This window comes from Biomphalaria glabrata, chromosome 9 (assembly GCF_947242115.1).
Source record: "Biomphalaria glabrata chromosome 9, xgBioGlab47.1, whole genome shotgun sequence".
Lineage (NCBI taxonomy): Eukaryota > Metazoa > Mollusca > Gastropoda > Planorbidae > Biomphalaria > Biomphalaria glabrata.
Window position 1 is genome coordinate 10,228,810 of NC_074719.1, and position 22,971 is coordinate 10,251,780.

The 22,971-nt window shown below is 32.9% G+C and overlaps 2 long non-coding RNA genes across 6 annotated transcripts; one reads left to right on the plus strand and one right to left on the minus strand.

Moving 5' to 3' along the window:
* The first annotated feature begins 3,158 nt into the window (after window positions 1–3,158).
* LOC106071472 (uncharacterized) lies at window positions 3,159–16,503 on the plus strand. Its single transcript, XR_001218431.2, has 3 exons — window positions 3,159–3,297; window positions 5,338–5,381; window positions 16,309–16,503. It is a non-coding gene; the product is annotated as an uncharacterized LOC106071472 (long non-coding RNA).
* On the minus strand, window positions 10,535–14,190 carry LOC129928326 (uncharacterized). 5 transcript variants are annotated; one of them, XR_008779932.1, is made up of 5 exons: window positions 14,106–14,190; window positions 13,479–13,717; window positions 12,166–12,272; window positions 11,747–11,815; window positions 10,535–11,380 (listed from the first exon to the last, which is right to left on the minus strand). It is a non-coding gene; the product is annotated as an uncharacterized LOC129928326 (long non-coding RNA). The 5 variants fall into 5 exon arrangements; XR_008779933.1 differs by having other exon boundaries at window positions 13,479–13,693; window positions 14,106–14,166; XR_008779934.1 differs by having other exon boundaries at window positions 10,538–11,380; window positions 13,479–13,534; window positions 14,106–14,124.
* Window positions 16,504–22,971: the final 6,468 nt, after the last annotated feature.

Sequence of the window (22,971 nt, forward strand, 5' to 3'; positions counted from 1 at the left end):
ATGAGACATGATGACGAAGCGACAAGGGGAGATCACTAATACTGCACAACAAATAAAATACCGCAAATGACGTCATCACCTATGGATGAAAGCGGCGCTATTAGAAAGTGAATATTTTTACTATGCAACTAAATAATTAGTTTCGACACATGCTATACAAGCATTATACGTAGTATTTCAAACGTAAACAAAATTAATTGTAATCTTTTAGAAGTGTGTTTTTTTTTAAATCAATGTTAACCGGCACTAGAAATGTCAACTGTACGAGACTTAACAACATTTTGTCTGGTTGGAAATCGTCTGATATTCCTGAAGAAAGATGGTCGGAACTCTTTAGCCTCATAAGTTTTCAAACAACCTTTCCCTTGAAGTATTAAGATTTAGAAAACAACCTTAGTCCGATCAGAATTTTAAGTGACTATATATGAAGCGCACGTTACTTCAAGGGGAAAAACTTTGCCACAACTGCACTGTACACCTGGATGTATTAACTTAATTGTGTATTCACTTTTACTATGAGTTCACTTCTTCGTAATTTACATCGATTGTGCACATGCACATGTTTACTTGACAGACGTGCAGTCGTACAGACCTATGACGTGGCAACGTTCTGTTGGTTTAAGCAGCCCACAGGTTGTGACTTTGCAGGTCAGTGTTCAGGCCTTCAATAAGGAATGGTCTCGATAGTGCCCGGTCACTTTTCTCTGGTCTATAAAATCTGACCATTCACTTTAACCTACTTAATGTTGGTTACTGAGGCCCTACTGTAAACTGTAATTTTCCAGGACACTGTGTTACATTTACATGTAAACATTGACCTTTAAGTCCTACTCTACGTGCTGGTTAAATAATAGTAGAATAGTAGAGCGATAAGAAAGATTATGTACAAAAATCATACAGCAATCAACTCAGCAGAAATATGTAGACCTAATAGCAAACAAATGTACTAACCATTACTTGCTCATTGGGCGCATAAGATAAGACTTTGTAAACCATTGGTTCAGGATTTAGAGCTAAGAAAAAACAAAATGATACTATTTTCGTAGATGGAGAATGCATTGAAATAGTAGTACCTTTAAGCAGCTCGGAACTGTGGTAAAAAAAAATTAAGTTTCGTTGCAAACACAGATTACAGAATCAAACAAGGTTACAATGACAGTTTGTGTTTCCACACAAACTTAAAATCGGCCCCCAAAGATTTCAATATTTTCAGAAAGAATATAAGAATGAAATTCCATCAAAGGCAAATGACTGAGAAGAATGGAGAAAGTATGATGACAGATCTTATGTGGTGCCCCAACGGTCCAGCAGAGTACGGGAAAGCTATAAGGCGTGTGTATCCTACCTCAGTTCACAGGTTGATATGAAAAACTACTTATTAATTGTTGTTTTAAATTATGCTCCACTTATATGCATATTAAATAGATTGTTTCTCTTTTTAAAAAAGTAAACATTTTATTTTTTTTTCTTGTAAATGTAGTTACTAACATGACAGAACTTACTTAACTTAGCAATAAATTTGTAAAAAAAATCTTTTTTTTTGTCCCCCAAAATCTAAAACCGTTTACATAAATGTGTTAAATATATGCTAAATAGTTATCTCCTTTACTAAACAGCCTCCCGTGTTTGTTACTACTTGCATAGTTGTTTTTTTTAATTAAATTTTTCACTTTTAGAAAAAAGTAGCAGTTGCATCAGAACTTTGAAAGGCCTAAAATATCATGATGTCGGATGTTCAATCTTTTCTAAGTTTACTAGATCTAAACGGGACGGACGGACGGACAAACCACACAAAACTAATAGCGTCTATTCCCCTTTCGCAGGCCGCTAAAAAAGGACAGCAATGATTAAGACATCTAAGGAAAATGTCTTCTTTAGTGCTAACGAAATAACCTTTTGTCAATGTTTGACCTTAGATTTAATAAGTCAAGTCTCTACTAGCGTTTGTTATATCTATTTCATATTCTCGATTTCTGGGCTCTTTGACATCTCAATATTGCAACGTGTTAATTAAACAAAAAACTATTTAAGTTAATTAAACAATGGGAAAGACGTTCAAAGACTTGTTCTATTGTTGGCTGCATGTGAATCCGACTAGGAGTAAAAGATTATGGTATTGCTTAACAAACCGAAAAAAAACAACAACAAAGAATGGACGGTTAAGCTAACGTATTATACAAATTAAGCTTAGGACACTAGGTTATAAATCCTTCAAGTCCACTTTGTAATAGTCAAATGATATGCCTTTAGATCCAAATTTAGAAGACATGCACAAACTCTTCGAAGAATACGGAAACACCCGAAGACATATAGACCGTTCAGGATAAACATTTTCTCGTTCTCTAGACAAATTTAAATTTATTTCTTTTATTTATATTTATTCATTTACTAAATTACAACGGTAAAACTCGAGTTTCCCCAAGCGAGCTAGTAAATGTTTTCGCAGCAATATACGTCGACTGTTGAATTTCTATGAAGACAGCCATTTTTGAGGTCAGTGTCCATTCACCCAGGTTTTTGAAGTTTCCACTAAGTTATGAATAAGACAGTGGTACTGTAAAAAAAAATACGTTTACTTAAATTGTATCTGTTTCAATCATCTTGCAATTGAAACTAAAGAGAAAACAACACAGTTAGTTAGCTCTTATCTCTAGACGCATAACATGGTGAAAATTACAGGTTACATTATTTCTTATTGAACATATCAGCAGTTAATTTCTATTTCTTTTTGTAAAATAAAGGCTAAAACATTTTAAGCATTAACGATTTGAAAGGTGGAATAAAAAGTTTGGCGTCATTTTTAGAATATTGACAATTAAGTTTCTTGATGCTTGCCTAATATCTATACTTTTATGTCTAATCTTGCATGTGACATTATTTAGAATGATTGTATCTTTAAAATTATGAAAATCTTGATAGACTTTTGATACATTCTTCTCTATCTCATCATCCCATGGTGGAATAGTTATGACACTACATCCATTCTTATATTCGTAATGTTAAAAAATATACATTTAAAAGGTTTTATGCAGTCCGGTGTAATTTAATCATAATGGACTTAGGTGCGTACGTTCTGTTTTGTTAAACTGGGCTATCTTTTTAAATGAAACGAAAGTACTAGGTCATATAAATTGGTATAAATTCAGTTTAAATAGTAGTGACTCTTTTTTCACAAACAGAACTGTTAAGATAATATAATTGATTCCTTAAGAAAATTTTTAAAAATATGACAACAAAATATTATTTAAAAACAATCTGTTTGGGTTTATTGATGACTTGTTCTTTATCAAATGCCAGGTAAGGTTGTGTCATGTCTTAATATTTCATTACTGGATTATTAATGTGTCTAGTTATTAGTATAAATTTAATATTAATTTGAATTACAATGTGTGTATGTGTTATAATTACTTTATTTTAGTTCCAAGTTCAGCCCGACAGTCACACCATACACACTCAGTTGTACATAAACTAATAAACAATGTGTATGACGATTTAAATTAAAATATGAATTTAATTTAATGATATTTATACAATGAAAATGATATAAGATCAATGATAATGATAACAAATATAATTGCATATAGTATGGTGTTACTAACACATAGTCTAATTCTAATTAAATAATGAATCAATGTTTCAAATACAATGATAACCACCTTATAATATGGTCCATCAGCATTGTTCTAACAATCGTTCATTCCAAGACAACGATTCTGGAACACAAGTAGATCTATTTTCAACCAAGATAAATTTTCAACAATAATATAAAATCAAAAGTTCAGAGTAGCAACACAACTCTCAACGTCACAATGTACACCAAGTCTGGATACAGAAACTCGCAATCTGGAATCTGGAACCTCAGACTCGAACTCAGTCCCGAAAACTTCAGACAGACAAACTGAGATGAAAACCTCAGTCCTGTAACCTAAAACTGAGATCTCACTCCTGAAACCTGAGACCCTATAGAAAGATAAAGAACAGATTCTTCTAATTATTATTAATTGAGGGGGGGGGGGGGGGGAGAAAATGGTATATATGTGGGAATTTTACCGTAATCGCTTTATTAAAATAGTAGAAAGACCTTAATTCGAACTCATGGCTCACGCCTATTCTAACCTTCATAGGTGCTTATGAAAATAGAAACATGTATTGTTTGTTTCAAACTTACTTTAAAGCAGCCACCTACAAAAGGGGAATAATTCATCTTATACCATCACTTTATTCAAGTACAATTTCTTTTTCGGGATACGAAACAAAATAATTAATTACTTATTTGTATTATTATCTGAACCAATTGGTACATTTTTAAAAATGAGATTTGTGTTGACAGGTGAAAGAAATAATTGTGAAAAGTTTCAGCTTCATCCAAGTTTTGGTGTCGAAGAAAATAACGTGAATAACGTTTCTACCAGACAGACAGAGTAAGTTGATAGAAGCTTTGTAAAAAGACAATTTCGCCCTATGAATCTGATGACTCTTTGTAAAAGTGATTACTTATCTCTTATCTGATCTGAATAATGAATGAGAAAAGTTGTTTTTTTACCTTTCAGTCATTGGACTGCTCACTTGTATTTCTGTATAATTATATGAAATATAATTTCCAAAAAAAAACACAATATTTCCATCCAATGTACCAATGTAATAACATGTAAAAGTAGTTGTAATTGTTAAGTCATTGTTTTTTTTATTTATGGGGTATACACACATGAATTCAAATTTATTCTTACTAGTACATAAACCATAAGAGTTCTTTTTTTTAAGGTCCAAAACGTATGTACACAATTAAAACATCATCTGGTCTTTTTCTCCCCTTATTATTATTGCTAACAGCTTCAACATGTGGAAAGTCGTGGTACTTGTTATTGGCGCGTCTTTCATTTATAGATATCGCGAAATATTTTTCCTCACACTATTTTGTTATCAACCTATCTTAGTATTATTGTATCTCAATCAAATGGACAAAGAATTTGTATGGATACTACGAAAATAGACATCCTGTATGGCAATCTAATAGATGCCTGGAGAGCCGCTGGTCGCCCACTTTTATGCAAACGCGACATGTAGCTCTTCAAAATCGACACTAGCAGCTGGGGGAAAGTAGCACTGGATAAATCCACATGGAGAGAGAGCATAAAGGAAGGGTCTCGGATTGCAGATGCCATACACAACAGAAGCAGATTGGCCTCTTTAGTCACACAAGAAGTTGCAAAGGGAAAAGATCGTCTCTCGAAACGTAAAATGTCACAGATTACGAAAATAAATGATTATTTCCTTTTCTTCAATTCCATTTTTTAAGTTACATATCTTTATGTTTTTATAATGTGTTTCTTTCTTAAGGTCTGTCACGAACATTCCACAAAAAAGAAATGTTGCTACGGCTAGTAAGTGATATAGAGATAAATTTTAATGTTTTATAATTATTTTTACCAATCATAAAGAAGACTTTTTTTTCAAAGGAACAATAAGTAATATATAGGAAATATGGCATAACGCTAGGTTTTTATAAGTTAATATTTTTAGCGGCCCCGAAAGGGGATAAGACGCTATTAGTTTTGTGTGAAATGTCTGAACGGCTGTCCGTCTGTCAATCTGTCCGTCTGTCCATCCGTCCCTTTTAGATCTCGTAAACTAGAAAAGATAGTGAAAATCAGAAATCATATATATAAAGCGAAATATCTAATTTTTTAAATTACTTATGCAAGTAGTCTTTTCATAAAAATACACCACTTTTACAAATGTTCATTATTAATAGTAACAAACATTGGAGGCTCTTTAGTAGGGGAGATGACTATCCGTCATATTTTGAACACATTTATGCAAATGGTTTTTAGCGGCCCCCGAAAGGGGAAAAGACGCTATTAGTTTTGTGTGAAATGTCTGTCCGTCTGTCCGTCCGTCCCGTTTAGATCTCGTAAACTAGAAAAGATATTGAAAATCGGACATCACAATATTTTAGACCATTCAAAGTTCTGATGCAACGGCTACTTTTTTTCTTCCTGAAAGCGAAAAATCTAATTTTTAAAATCAGTTATGCAAGTATTTTTTTAAAGAGAAAAAGCTAATTAGTATGCATTATAAGTTAGACCTAATTTAGAACGAATAGTAATCTTATAAATTTTATTTTCCTAAACCATTATTTCGATTACAATCGGATATGAATAAGAGATTAAACCTTTTCAAATAAAATAGATCATTATAAGACATCAGTTAGGCCAGGGGAGGCGCGGTGGCTGAGCGGTAAAGCGCTTGGCTTCCGAACCTGGGGTCCCGGGTTCGAATCCTGGTGAAGACTGGGATTTTTAACTTTTGGAATCCTTGGGCGCCTCTGAGTCCACTCAGCTCTAATGGGTACCTGACATTAGTTGGGGAAAAGTAAAGGCGGCTCTAACCAGTACAGGTCTTTCTAAGATGTCATTATCTGGCTTCTCCAACAGCGGATTAGAATTTTGTGCTTTAAGTAGAGATAAGATAATGTGTTTGAGCCATTGGTAACCTCTACTAACTAATAGGAGTTGGTCTGGACCTTTGACTAATGGAGATCACGTGTATCAGTACTATAATCAGAGGCGGCCTTAGCGGGGCCCTGGGCAAATGTCAAGCGCGGGGCCCTGAGCTGTAAAGGTCGACCATTGACCATATATATCGTACCATGTCACGCTAGCGGGTTCGTCCGCTGCCAACGGTTGAAGGCCTTATTTTTGTTTCAAAACATTACGTAAGTAGAGTATTATTGGCCTTTCAACTACATAAACTCAAAGTGTTCTCCATCTTAACTTCTGGATCTGATACGTCAACGCCATATAAAAGACATCTGCTCTTTGTGGCTAACATCAAGCGTGCAGTCACAGATGACGGGAAAATATGCTATCAGGTTCAGTGGCTTGTTTTGAATCCTATACCTGATTAGTATATATTTGGTGCAATTAATGCGCTCATCAATGTACTTCAAGACAGTGTGGATTGTATTTATCTATTATGTTCATAGAGATTGGATTAATCGTGTACCATTTATCTAACTCAGTGATGCCCAACATAAACCGACCTTCGGGCCATTTTAATTTCCGACACTGATGTCGCGGGCCACATAAAGGAAATTCCATGCAGAATTAACAACAATAAGCTTTTTTTCTAATCTTAAATCTAGAGAAACCAATTTAGAAACTTGTATGCTTAAGAGTTCATCATCGGTGCATTTTCTCCTCGCTTCATTTTAATGGAACACCAGCTTCGAGTTTTTTACAAAGACAAAGAGAGTCGAAGTGCCGTCGCGCATCTTTTTCGCGCACCATACCATTTTGAAAAATCGATGAGGATGCCAAAGAAGAAATTTACTCCGAGAGCCACTTGGATTGACCTTCATTGAGAGTAAAACTTCCCCACACTATATTTTATTAGATCTGTAAAAACTTTATCCATTTTCTGACTATCTGATAAAATAGATACAATTTCCCTGAATAATGGATCGTCACAAAAGTTATTTTTTTCGATCACCCTATAAAATGCCACTTATTTTCCAAAAAATAGAATCTAAATTCCGAAAATACAATCTTTCAGTGTTTCTGTGTTTGGTTTATTTACACTAAATCTGGATGAAGACCTGTCTACCGTTCCGCCAAATGCGTATTTGTTACGATATACTAAATTGCACGAAATAAAAATAGGAGGCCTAATACAGTTTTGACACTCCAAGCTACGCATTTCTAATCGTTTTTTTTTTTTATTATCGAAAGGACTAGGCTATAGGCATACACGTCTCGTGGGAAACAAAGAAAAAGTTAATCTTGATAATATTGTAGCCTAAATAAAATGACAAAAAAAACAACAACAAAACAACTATAGCCTAATCTAAAATGGAATAGATCTAGAGCTAGATTTTCTTGGACGAATGATATAAAATAAGTATAAATAATAAGTCATATGAATCTGATAGATCTAAAACAAATACTGATAGAGTCATTCATTAATTAATTATTAGAATTACTTGATTACCAACTGGGTATTTTTATTGCCAAAATACAATGTATTTTATGTGCATTTATTAAAAACAACAACCAAAAATTAAGCGTTTGACGCAACTAGATCTAATATTAGTAATATATAGATTCTAGTTCTAGATCCAGAAAGCTACTTCTCTAATTCAGTTTTCTAGTTTAATTCTAGTTAGATCTAGATGTATAGACCACTAGATCTAAATCTAGCCAGGGTTTTTGTCATGGAATAGATTTATAAAACTTCAGCCACCTACTGATCACGATATGACAGATAGGCCTACTTTCTCTACTTCTACTACTAGACTCTAGATCTAGTACTAGTAGATCACTACATTTGACTAGATGATTACTAGATCACAGTAAAATTCAATGTGTACTTCCGACTTTAGCTCAACAAACAAGTCTACTCCAAAGTATAGATCTACTAGTAAAGTCACAAAGTGTAAAGGATCATTATATATTCACATAAAAAAAAATTATAGGCCTAAAATGAATCGAATAATCAGTCACTAATTTGACTAATCAGTAATCTAAATTGTTTTTTTTTAAATGGCAAGTGTTAATATGACCTCTGACTTGTAAACCAGTTGCAGAGATTCTAGTTTTTATATTGATGACATGTTAGATATATCAATGATATTTAGATAAACCTAGTGGAACAGACAGAACAGGACCATTTAATATAAGGCAAAGAAGTAAGATGTTTATAATCCATCAAACTCACAGAGGACTTGTGTCATTTGTGACGGCATTTCATGCATTTACAGAAGCTACAAACTATTCTACAAAAATGATAGGCTTGTCTTTGATTCCGAAGACTTATGAGGAATGCTATGTTTCCAGTGGCTACTCAGCCCCAGCTGTGACCTACATATTATGCCACACTGAGCACAGGCATAACCATTGTCCACCTGTGGTAGAATCAGTTGTTTTTTTTCTTTTTGCCGTCTACCCTCGGCAATTAATTTTCATTGGTGTATACCACACCTTTGTAAGTGACCTCCAGCTGTCTCGCTCTGAAGCTGTATGCAACCAGGTGCTCTCTTATTCTATGTCAGTTAAAGCAAGTTGGCGCCTAAGCTTGTCTTTAAAGCATTTCTGTGGTACCTCTTTATGTGCATATGACATGTTAGGCAAATAGGTTTTGCCTATCGGAAGGCCATTTCGGAATATATAGGTGTTTAAAATGAAACTCCAAACATCTGGACTTCCAGTAACCAAGAAAATAAGCTTAGGATTCAAAGAGACGACACTGGCATTTCAGCTAAGACAATCAGTAAAATTAATAGCAACTTTAATTGCAGTCCACCAAACAAGATAAAAAGAAACAAGTGTGGCTTCAATAGCATTGATGATATTTAGTTTACTTTTATCTCATTTACTAGTATTACTATTTCATTGACTAAGGTTTTTTATTGTCAAATATGCATAAGTACATGTACAAGTTCCTGCAATTTGATGAAAAATAATAATTAAATTGTGTGTAGTCTATATACAAATGTTTATAAGAGATCACAGCTTAGCTTAATTTACTTAATTTCAAAACTATGATTTTGTGTTCTGACTCTACTCTAAATAAATTATATTTTATTTTAAGAATGCAAAGTTGGAAATTCTGTTCTGATGAAAAAAAATTATTAAAATAAAGTAGATGTTTATGGTTTCTTTGTATTTATTTTTAAATTATTTATTCATTAAAAATTAATTGTTCATTAACATTTACTTGAAGTAAAGATCAAAAACACAAATTCAATTCATGCAGATCACAGCCCATCACTTAAATGTATTTACTGTCAATTCTACACACTATTCATTTCAAAATGTTGCTTTAAATTGTTATATGACACAATCAAAGTACTGGTACCTCACATTGATGTAGGCCTAAAGCACCTGAAATAATGACAAATTTTCATTCAATAACTTGTACTGTCATTTATTATCAGACGTGTTAAAACTAATGACCTGTATCATCATCATTGGCCTCCTTCAGTCGTAGAAATAGAAAGACTAAGGTTTCATCTCAGAGCACACTTCCTCATGTGGCTGTGGAGCCCTATTTCGGAGAGACACTCCCATCCACAGATAGCACAGGTTAAGGTGGTTTTTGCTTCGGTGGTAGAGGAGCTGGCCATTTTTCGGATTGTACGTTTTTCTTCCTGAGCTGAGACCTATGTACTTTCACTGTCCATAGCTTTCTTGGTCACTGTCTCTCCATCTGTTGCGGTCTAAAGCTATGTCTTCCCAATTGTCAGTATTGATGTTCACTGATTTGAGGTCACGTTTTATTACATCTATGTAATGGAAGTGGGGGCGACCAGTTTTTCTTGTGTCAGTAGTGTGTTAAAACTAATGACCTGTGTATATAATTTATTAAGCAGGAGCATCAACAAATCTTGAACAATAATTGTCTACAGAAAAACTTTATTCTTATCCAAACAATATACATTTACAATGTATTTAAGCAAGTTAATTTATATTTTATACAAATCTATATATGGCCTAAAGATTATAGCGTATTTTGATGTGTGAATACCAAGTTACATTATTATATGAAAATAGTGTACTCATTTTTAAAATATTCTGGGTAATAAAAATAAAAAACTAATGATACAATAAAATTGAAGCATTAGTCAAAAAAAGAAAAATTTCACTCAAGATCTATGTGAACTCTGCTTGAAAATTAATTAATTAATTCATTTTGAAATTAATTTTAAAAAAAAATTATGGTTCTTTAGTCAATGGAATGATAGCAGCAATTATTTAACAATTTCATGATTATCCATTCATTTCAATATACTTATAACTGAAAAATAATTCATAAGGTTTAGATACAACCATTTGAAATAATGATTATAATTTTTTTCTTAATTTGCTTAATTCAAATCTAATATAAACAAGATTTCCTCTGTCAAGAAACTTATGAGGGAACAACATGCATGTTCTTCTCAGTAAGTTTTGCAAAGGGAATTAAGAATATTTAATTGATGTTGCTTTTTTTTTTGCCAACATTTTAAACCTTTGCACCAGGTTTTAGTTTTAAGGAGAATGCACCATATTTTATATGTTTACTTTTGTTAGATTCTTATTTTAATTTAAAAAAAGTAAAATTTCCCTTACCACTCATCCACTGCACTCCCTCTTGTTTTAATGGGGCTCAGATTAATAGTTTTCAAGTACAATATCAAACAGATTTAAAGAAATACTAAATCCAAACCTGTTGGCTGAATGACAGGATATACATAAATATGTATACAGCTTACAGTATAATATATATATCTTAAATTAAAATTGGTCCAAGACTTTTATTTTGCAACATGATGGGATTTTCCTTTCTGGTGGTGCTATGCAGGAGTCCAAGAATCTCATCTTTTCTCATAACAGAAAGTTATCTAGTTATAAAAATAAATAAAAGGATTTTTAAAAAAATTAAAAAATATGTGTGACATATGTGTTGACCATACTAAACGTATATACCTATGTTATTAATTATAGTTATATAATTTTGCCATTCTAAAAATAGTCTGTACCTAAAAGGAGCTACTGCGTTAATGTGTAGACATGGCCCTGACCTTAATAGTTATGAATTATTACTATAGGTGAAGGCAGATGTTCAGTTAATTTGATGCACATTGAACTAATCTAAAAGCAACTATAACATATATTATGATTTACATTTTCATGGAAAACTAGTTTTTCAAAAATACAAGTACTTCAGCTTATGAGAAAAGTACATGGGAAAAATTGCAGTACCTTACCTTTAAGAGGTGCAACCAATCATTGACTTTTCAGGAATGCATGCCTTTTTCTTGCATTTCCAAACATAACTGTAATTATACAATTAGGCATATTGGTTAATTTCTTTTGAAAACATTACAATTAAAAAATAATATTATTAAATTGAAAACATTGTATCAAACATACAAATTATCAGACAATTTTGCCTAATTTCATCTAACAGTTTATTGTAAAGGAATGGCCTGCACAACAGCCAAGGTATATTAGGCATTCATGAAAGATGAATGTGCTTACGAGTGTTATAAATAAAAAAAAAAAAACTTAGAGAAAAATGTTAAATTCCATCCCAGATATTTGGATGTTGCTTGACCATGAAAATCACACAATTCATAAAACATCTATTAGATAACTAAAATAAAAAGTGTATAGTAGTACTTACATTAAATATTGAATGGATGCCCAGAGAGTAGAAATAGTATAAGTATGATCCTTGAGCCATTCTGGTACATCATCAGAACTGGTTGCCATGGTTCTACTTGTTAATAACTGAAACATTACAAACATTTTTTTTTATTTATAATTTATCACAGACTAGAATAGAAATGTTGCCAGGAAAAATACCAATGGTTAGAATACACCTGATGCTACTTTTGTAGCCTTATTACTGGTTAAAATGCACCTAAACTTCATTAATTAAATCTGATAAGAAACATACATGTATCACACAAGTCCAAGTTAATCAGAGTGTCAGCAAATAATTAACTAGATATGTGAGTTTTATATTAAAGTACTGAATTTCAGGGGATAGATCCAACTTGACACCACATCATTTATTATTTCATGAACTCATGGGTCTGGGTATGGCATGGAATGGAAACTAATATACATGGGGTGTAGGCAAGGCATGGATTATAAATTGTCTTGTATAGATTACATTGGGTAAAACTGCCAATTGAAGGTAACTTTTACTGATAGATCTGGATCAATTATAAATTTATGGGACCTAGGCCTGCATTAATTTTATCTTTTATTTATATATTTTATGTACATATATAACTAGTCTAGAATCTATAATTATATCTTAATAATAATTTTTGTAGATAGATGTCATATAATATCTAACATATTAAGTATAGATCAGTAGATTTAGAATTTTAGCTAGTGGAATATTTTTATATCCTAATCTGAACTGGATCTATATATCTAGAATTTAGATCAGTAGATTTAGTATTTTAGGTAGTAAAAACTTTTATACTCTAAATCTAAACTGGATCTAGATCTAATTATTCTAGAAGCTTAGATCTAGAAGACTAGTTGTCAAGATTTGACTACACTATGGCTAATGCACTAGCTTAGTAGGCCTACTAGATAGATCAAGAGACAGAGTACTAATAGACTCGTCTTGCCTCGTTGGGCCTCTCAAATCAGCTATAGACTTTAGAGACAATTTAGGAAGGTGAATATCGATCCAATTCAAAGATCTACAATCTACATGTTAGAGTCTAGCTAGAGATGCTAGATCTAGTCTAGAAGGCTTATCAATAAAAAATAAAATCAATCATTTCTAAAGTTTGTAAAATTATATGTAGATCTAATCTATCTATTTATAATATAATAAAAATCTATGTCTACTTTTTAAATATTTAAAATGATATGGCTGGTGATATTAATTATTTTAATTGAGACATTGACATACTGTCACATACAAAGTAACAAAATAATTAGATCTTATACTAACTCATAGACTCATACCATATTGTATTAAACCTTCGAGTTTACGTTCCACTACCTTGACTTGACTATATTGACTACATAAAGGGCACTATGATTATAGATGTAGATTATTATCTATGATGATGATGTTTATCAACTGGTAGATCTATAAGTAGTATCGTCACTTTAAGTATAATCAGTATAACTACTGCATTCGTTTCATTCACTGTCTGTATCAAATATCGTGTGAATGACTGAATGTGATGTGAAAGTGAAGTCTAGATTTAGAATAATTTAGATAGAATTGATAGATTATAGAATATAGATTATAGATCTACTATTAAAAAGTAAAACTATACTATACTAACTATAGTGTCTATACTATAGTATAGCCAGTATGACTCGTATGAGTATACTCATATACTGTAAAAGTGTATAATAGTAAGTATAGCTATAGACAGACTAGATCATAGATGATCGATAGATAATAGATCTAGTGATCTAGAATCTAGACTAGAGTCACTAGATTTGACTAGATCTATAAATATTCATATTGACAATTATTGATCTCATGTATGGTCTAGATCTAGATAAAATAGAGTGGATCTCATGACTGTCTATATTAGATCTATTGATTTTTTTTTAAAACGTTAAATAAATCTAGACCTTAGTCTTTAACTTTAGTCTAGGCCTAGGTGTTGTAGATCTATATTATTCTAGATATTATACAAGAGATCTAGATCAATATAAGTTCGGTTTTTTAAAAATTCGCATTCGAAATTTTAGATACCCAGATTTAAGTATTTATATACCCATATTGGTAGGTCCGAGTTAATCATTTATTAGATCTATTAAAGCATGTCTATATAAAAGATTATTATTTTAAAAATATATTATTATATAAAAAATATAGTTATGAATATTTACTTTAAAAAATTAAGAAAATGAATTTTTCACTTTTGCCACTTAACACTCTGGCTAGCAAAAAGGATGACTCCTCAATACTGTGAAAAGACGATAACTGCATGAGTTGGTTTGGAATTGTATTTTGTAAGACTAATTTTCAAAACATATCCTTCATGAGAGAGAACGAAAAAAGGTTGTAAAAAAAAAAAAAAACTGGCTGGACTACGCAAATAATGGACCAGCCTCTCTCTCTTGATATCTTGTTAAGAACATTGGTGACCGGGAAAAGTGGATGGTTTGGTTGCGCGGGACAGATGATAAAAATGACATGTACATAAAAAAAATCCAGATTTTGTGTAAAATACCCAAACGAGGAAGTACTGGAAACACCTATTTTAATGAAGTGGCCTTAAAAAAAAATCTTTTGTGACGATCCATTATTCAGGGAAATTGTATCTATTTTATCAGATAGTCAGAAAATGGATAAAGTTTTTACAGATCTAATAAAATATAGTGTGGGGAAGTTTTACTCTCAATGAAGGTCAATCCAAGTGGCTCTCGGAGTAAATTTCTTCTTTGGCATCCTCATCGATTTTTCAAATTGGTATGGTGCGCGAAAAAAGATGCGCGACGGCACTCTGATCATAAAATCTCGAAGCTGGTGTTCCATTAGTATAGTTCCATGTTTGGATGTTTTATTGAATAAGGTTCCTTTATTTTTCCCCAACTATGTCAGGCACCCTTTGGAGATGGGTGGACTCAGAACAAATGACCACACCATTTTTGTCCGTACAATTTTGCTGATGACCTCATGGGATGACTGTATGCTTTAAGATGTTTTCTATGTCAGTGAAGTTGTTTATTTATTTGTTTCTGTGAACTTGGAATGTTTTTGTCTTTTTTTTTTTTTAGATCATTTGACAGAAAATGTTTAAAGGGAAATAATCTGTTATAAAAGCTTTAATGTAGTTATTGAGTTGACTCTCTTTGTTACACATTTTAACTAGGAATTGTTTGTAATTCCTTTTAGTCTGGTCGGTGTGGTGTATATATATAGAAGTTTATTATGCTTCCTTGTTGGAGGGTTGGAACAACAATGTTCATCAACTGAATATGAATAAGAGATTGAGCCTTTTCAAATAAAATAGATCATTATAAGACATCAGTTAGGCCAGGGGAGGCGCGGTGGCTGAGCGGTAAAGCGCTTGGCTTCCAAACCTGGGGTCCCGGGTTCGAATCCTGGTGAAGACTGGGATTTTTAACTTTTGGAATCTTTGGGCGCCTCTGAGTCCACTCAGCTCTAATAGGTACCTGACATTAGTTGGGGAAAAGTATAGGCGGTTGGTCGTTGTGCTGGCTACATGACACACTCGTTAACCGTAGGCCACAAAAACAGATGAACTTTACATCATCTGCTCTATAGACCACAAGGTCTGAAAGAGGAACTAGTTAGGCCAGGTTCACATCTAACTTTACATTCACTTTCACATATCCTTTGATTCGGCTGTTCTTTCTGAAAATATTGAAGCCTGCCTGGGTTTTGCACTTCGGGGGCCGATTTTGAGTTTGTGTTTCCACACAAACTGTCTTTTGTAACCTTTGTAACCTTGTTTAAATATGATCTTGTATTGAGTGTTGATTACTAATTAACATTTCTAGAAATATGGTCTAGTAACACAAATACGCCAGCGTATAAGGAATACTTCGACCAATCGACTCATGAATAATAATGGTATTCAAACATTACAACTTCAAGTACAGAGTTTAAGTTACTGATCAACATGCGTGACTAAAATAATAATAATATGGCTCCTTCTGTCCCAGATGAGCCACTGGCTTTGGTTTCGTCTTGAGACGGGGTAGAATCTGGGGACTAATCAAGTCAATTCTGGAGCGGCATATGTATCCATCTATTTTAGGGCTAGCTGATAGGTCAAATTTCTTTTTCTTTCTCTTGACTAAGGCATTCGTTTCCTTTGCTCTATGCTCTGGACGCATGTATGTTGCCCAGCTTTCACTACTATAAAGAAGATTGCTCACAACATGCATGACTATATTTTGACCTGAAATGAGTAAGTGTAAGTATCTTTGCTTTTAACGAAAGGTCTGTAATTTATAAAATTTATAAGATAAGAAGATGTACATTGAAAATAAAACATTCTTTTTTTTAGTGTGCCCGACACCCACAGCGCCACCGAATGGAAATGTTGACTGTGAATATACCGTGCTTTACAAATTGAAATGTTAGTAAGAATTGTTTATAGTTGCTGTTAGTATGTGTTCAATAAAGAGTCGAGACTATGGCGTCTGTGGCTTTGGCTAAAGGAAACTCTCTCTCCAGTAGCAATGAATGAAAGCTGTAAGTTTCTTATCCAGATTTTAATCTCATAGACGAGATGCCGGCTTAGCTCATTCTTCATTTAGAAAGCAAAAAAAAAAAAAAAGGACAACTATTATTTAAACTCTATTGTCTATATTGCTGACGGACCTATGACAAAATTATGTTGAGTGTATAAAGTAATTATTTATCTTTCTCTATATCTTTATAAATACACCTTTCATATCTTGGTAAATCAGGTCCAGATGCTTTATTCGTTTGTTCGCTAATAGTTTTTGGATCCCCTTTTCTTGTACCTCTACATGTTTTCAAACTGGTTCAAATTAAATAAAATGTCTTTGTCTCCTGGGGCTGAGAAATAGTTATTTAAAACATGAGCTTTAGTTTCATTATAATTATGTATTAATTTATCTTTTATATATCTAATATATAAAGTAGAATGTGAGGCGTATGTATGTATTTATGTATGTATGTATGTATGTATGTATGTATGTATGTATGTATGTATGTATGTATGTATGTATGTCCCCGTATAGAAATCAAAACCGTTTGACCGATCTTGATAAAACTTGGCAGAAATGTTCCTTGGGTACTAACTTAGACCGTAGTGTATGTATTGTAGCCCTAAAACAAACTTAAGACCCTCAAAAAAAAAAGTTGACCAGCTGTATGTAAGCATTATAACTTCATCGATCTAGGCCATGTTTACATGAGAAAAGATCGAAAGGATCTAGATCTACATCTAATTTTAAGAACTACACTTTGCGCAGATAGTTTTTTACTTTGACACATGAAAATACAAATTATAGTAAATTGATTTCATTATTTAATAAAATTAACCTTCAAATTAGTGTTCCAAAGCATTTTTTACATAAATTCGTTCCTTATATCTGCGAATGTAGATTTCCTGATGAGCATTCTCTCATTAGACAATACCGGAATAGAATTTAAGCCTTTCAAAACAATTACATCAATTATAAGATTCGATTAGTCCAGGGGATGCTTGGTAGCTGAGCGGTAAAGCATTTGGCTTCCGAACCGGGGTTCCCGGGTTCGAATCCTGGTGAAGATTTTCAACTTCAACATTTGTACAAATTTATCCTATCATAAGGAATGAGAAATGTGCCTTTATCTTTGTATCTTTCTGAGTATTTTATTAGATTTTGTTGTTGTATTGGAAGATTATGGTTCAGTGTTTTATGTATAATTGCTTCTTTACTTTTGAGTCTTCTGTCCTGAAGGCTTTCAAAATTTAGTGATTTTACTAAAGGTGTTACTCTAGTCAAATGTGAATATTCGTTTGTTATGAATCTCATTGCTCTATTTTGTGTCTGTTCCAGTTTCTTAATGTTTTCTTGAGGGGTCCCAAACAAAGGATGCATATTCTATTATTGGCCTAACCAAGGTTAAATAACATTTTAGTTTTATGTTCTTATTTGATTTATAGAAATTTCTTTTAATAAGCCCTAATGCTTTTTATCTATTTACATTTAGAGCGAACGATTTTATGTAAAATAAGGTTTTGTAAACTCAAATTTGAAGGTTAATTTTCATTAAATTATTAAATGAATAGACACTTATATGTATGTTCATGTGTAAAAGTAAAAAATTATGTTTTCTTGAATGAGAGCTAATTTAGACCTAGACATTTTTATCTCTGCGCATGCGTGACCTCTTTGTCTTGATGTAGACAGGGCTTTGTGACCTAGATTTATAAGATACAATACTTTTATAGAGTTGGGCAACTTTTTTTTAGGGTCTTAAGTTTGTTTTAGGGCTACTATACATACGTCACGGTTCAAGTTAGTACCCAAGGAACATTTCTGCCAAGTTTTATCAAGATTGGTCAAACGGTTTTGATTTCTATTTGGCCTATTCGGCACACACATACATACATACATATATATATATATATATATATATATATATATATATATATATATATATATATATATATATATATATATATATATATATATATATATATATATATATATATATAGTTCGTCTATCGTGGTTCGATGATGACCACTTTGTCATCCAGGGGGCTGAGGGCTTTGCACTGGTTTTTTTTTGCCTCCTCGTGTGGCTGGTGAGACCTATGTGAGCCCGGAATGTTCGGCCGCTCACTGGGCAGGTTATTTCAGCTGGAGCTAGTGTCGTTTGCCTTGCTTTTCTTCTCTGGCGTTTTTCTTCTGCCAGCGTTGTTCTTTTTTCCTCAGCAACCTGTGCGCCTTGATGCTCTGTCATGTGCCTCTGTCTCCCAGGTGCCTGGGTCTATGCTAAACGCCTTCAGAGAAGCTTTGAGGGTGTCCCTGAAGCGCTTTCTTTGACCACCTTGCGAGCGCTTTCCTTCGCTTAGTTGACCATACAAGAGTCGTTTAGGGATGCGGTGGTCTTCCATTAGGTAAACGTGACCTGCCCATCGCAGCTGGGACTGCATCAGGGTTGTGTGGATGCTTTGCAGACACGCTCTTTGACGGACTTCAGTATCTGGTATATAAATGCACAGGATATAAACGCAGTGGACAAATTCACATATCTTGGCAGCACACTCTCCAGAAACGGAAAAATCGATAGTGAAATCGACCTGCGTATCGCCAAGGCCTGTGCATCCTATGGCAGACTATCTAAAAATGTCTGCAACAGACATGGTATCACCACAAACACAAAGCTAGGGTCTATAGAGCCGTCATCCTCCCTACATTGCTCTATGCCTCAGAAACATGGACAGTGTATAGTAAACATGCAAAGAAACTGAATCACTACCACATGACATGTATGAGAAAAATACTAAATGTCAAATGGCAGGACAAAATACCAGATACATACATACATACATACATAAATACATACATACATACATACATACATACATACATTCATACATACATACATACACACATACATACATACATACATACATACATACATACATACATACATACACACATACATACACACATACATACATACATACACACATACACACATACATACATACATACATACATACACACATACATACATACATACATACATACATACATACATACATACATACATACATACATACATACATACCATACATACATACATACATACACACACACACACACACACATACATACATACATACATACATACATACATACATACACACATACATACACACATACATACATACATACATACATACATACATACATACATACATACATACACACATACATACACACATACATACATACACACATACATACACACATACATACATACATACATACATACATACATACATACATACATACATACATACATACGCCTTACTTTCTACTTTATAATATATATATCATAAAACCTTTTTGATACGTAGTGGCATCCATTTGCTCCTTTCTGTGGCCCCACCGGCCCATATAGCCTATCCCCCCCCCCACACACCAATTAGTGAGTGATTTGTTTCTCCAAAGATATACAAAACAGTCAATTTTTAAAGAACAGTTTTAGAAGTTCCAGAACATTCTAACTTTCTATACCAATCAAAAGGGGGTAAGCTAATAGTTTGGAATTGTACTAATATATATATATATGCTTTATAAGAGCATGTCCAGCAATGAAACGGACTACACATAAAGTAAACATTAAAATATTTATTAAAATGAAATTTACAAATAAAATTCTAACATTAAACCTTGTGATCTGTTTAAAATTTAACCCCAACTTTGATTATCTTGTATGCTTTTAGTATCTGCACTATAACATGTAAAGACGGGTTTAAATTTGAGAGGACCGATGCCAAGGACTTTGTGTTTCCTTGTGATGTGCCCACTGGATTCTTTGATAGAGTCATCACGCCTGATTGCATACGTAAGTGGCTAGAATAGCTAGTAAACATAATAGCATTTCGAAAGTAAATTAAGTATTAAATTGAGCAAACGATATTAAACCCTACATTTTAAGTATAAATTTGCCAACTAAATAAAAGGGAACGGTGAACGTTCAACGTCGCATAGTGTGCCGAGGTAAGGAAAAAAAAAAACAGTCTGAGACCTCTATCTCCCTTCTGTGCAGTGGCGTAGATAGGGTGGGGGAGTGGGGTACAAATTTGAAAATCCTCCTGGACCCCCACTTTAAGGGTCCACATGTGAGTGTGTCAAATATTTTTTTTTAGATTAAATATTAAGCCAATGCCATGCTATTCATGTTGTTATGTAAATTAGTGACTATGTTACATGTATTCTACACAATAGACTTTTGTAGACTTATATTAACTTCATTATCTCAAGTCAAGATGTCGAATGTCAAAATGCAGGGCCCCTGAAGAATATAAGGTCAAGCTTCCAGGGCTACCAAATCCCTTGCTACGCCACTACTTCTGTGTATATTTCAGTTATGAAATGGGTCCCTGAAGGCTAGCAATATAAATTATAGTGATTTTTTTTACTTATCTCTTTTTGTGAAGTACATAATATTAGTTAGAAATAAATGTATACCTTTTACTAGACTTTAACTTCTGATCATTATGATCGTGTCCTTCTTCATATAGAATACTTTCCCTCAATAACTTTCTAGAACTAGTAAATGTCTAGTCTATCATGATTTTCTCAACATTACGCTTTTTTATTTAAAAAAAACTACGTTCATATTCAATATTAAATGTTCATATCCTTAAATAAGAAAAACATTTTAAAAATACTTAGAGCGATTATTTTTCTCTTAATAACTTTTGAATGTTACACTTGAAGAATGACATAAGAAAATATATTTAAAAATCAAAGCTTGTAATTCAATAGATTGTATCAATTGATTTGGATTAGCCAATAAATTAAAAAGTAATGATTTCGGACACTCATTTGGGGGCCCCCCTCAAGTGGGAGCCCAGGGGGATCTTCCAATTCTCCCCCCTCCTAGCTACGCCACTGCTAGAGAACGACAGGGTTTGTAAACTTTATAGGAAAGTGAAGGTGGTGACAGTGAACCCTGCACGCTAGGGCTGGAGGACCTGAAAACCAAGGCTGACATTTCTGTTTATTGTGATCGTCTTACAACTTTCATCGCTTGTAATAAAAGTCAGTCATCTTTTACCTCGTTTCTTCATTGAATATCGTCCCTTAGATTGGTTACAATTTAATAAATCTCAACCGTGTGCTCCTGTGATACGCACTTAGGATGTAGATATTGTATTATTTATTATATCCTATTCCTTTTAAAAAATTTTAAAAGAAATGCTTATTGCACTTTCGTTGTTATTTATAATCTGTAAAAAAAAAAAAGATACATGAGAAAGTTCAAGAAATAATAGGAGTTTACATTTTATTTATATAATGGAACCAAATAATTTTCTTTATATTTTCCATGAGTGTAAAACAAAGACTGTTTTTCTATTTCATACAGCGATACATAGATCTACATTGGTACCACCATTGGGGTAAGGTAGAAATGAAAGGTAGAAATAAACAGGGGGAGACAAGTTGTACCGAAACACGATTTGGAAAGTATTAACATCTGAATTATATTTATTTTACTCAATTTTTTAAACCTTAGAACTATTCACAAATTCAATATAATCATTAAAAGTAGTATTTCAAACATAAATAATTGTGTTATAATTAAATATGTCTTTTTCTGTGAAAATGTCAATGTCAGATACTAAATCATTTTTTATGTTTGAAAATCCTCTGATATACAAAGTTTGAACAGGAAAAGGACTGTTTGAGACATTGATATCTGTAAAACTTCAAACTGCCTTTCAGTATTAAGACTTCAGGAGACAACCTCAAGAGTTGGTCTACTTATACGCTCGGATTATCCACTAAAATATTCCCTCCCCCCCTCCCACGGCAGCTTCTACATCTGCGTTTGTGAAGCCCATCACTAGGTCGAGAAAGAAGCCAGCCATACGCATGTCTACGCACGATCTCCCTATCTAAAGGGATCTGGGCGAATCCATGGTATGTCGAGACAGAACAAGCCATAATCTATATATATTAGATTTGCTTTGATTATGAAGATTTAGTGAAGTATTTCCCCCCGACCTACCAAAGCCAGCTATAATCCGCACACCTTGCCATATTTAATGCAGACAAAGAAAAAAATTACAAAATAAACAAGATATATTAAGATTAAAAATACATTTGTGTGTCTCTATACAAGATCCAATTATCAGTTTATAGAATTTAAAACAATTAATTATATTTTAAAATAGTCATTAACTAGCTTTTTAAAAATTCGTTCTATTTTATTTATTGTATTCAGTCTTTCATGAAAAGTTAAAAGATGGAGAAACAT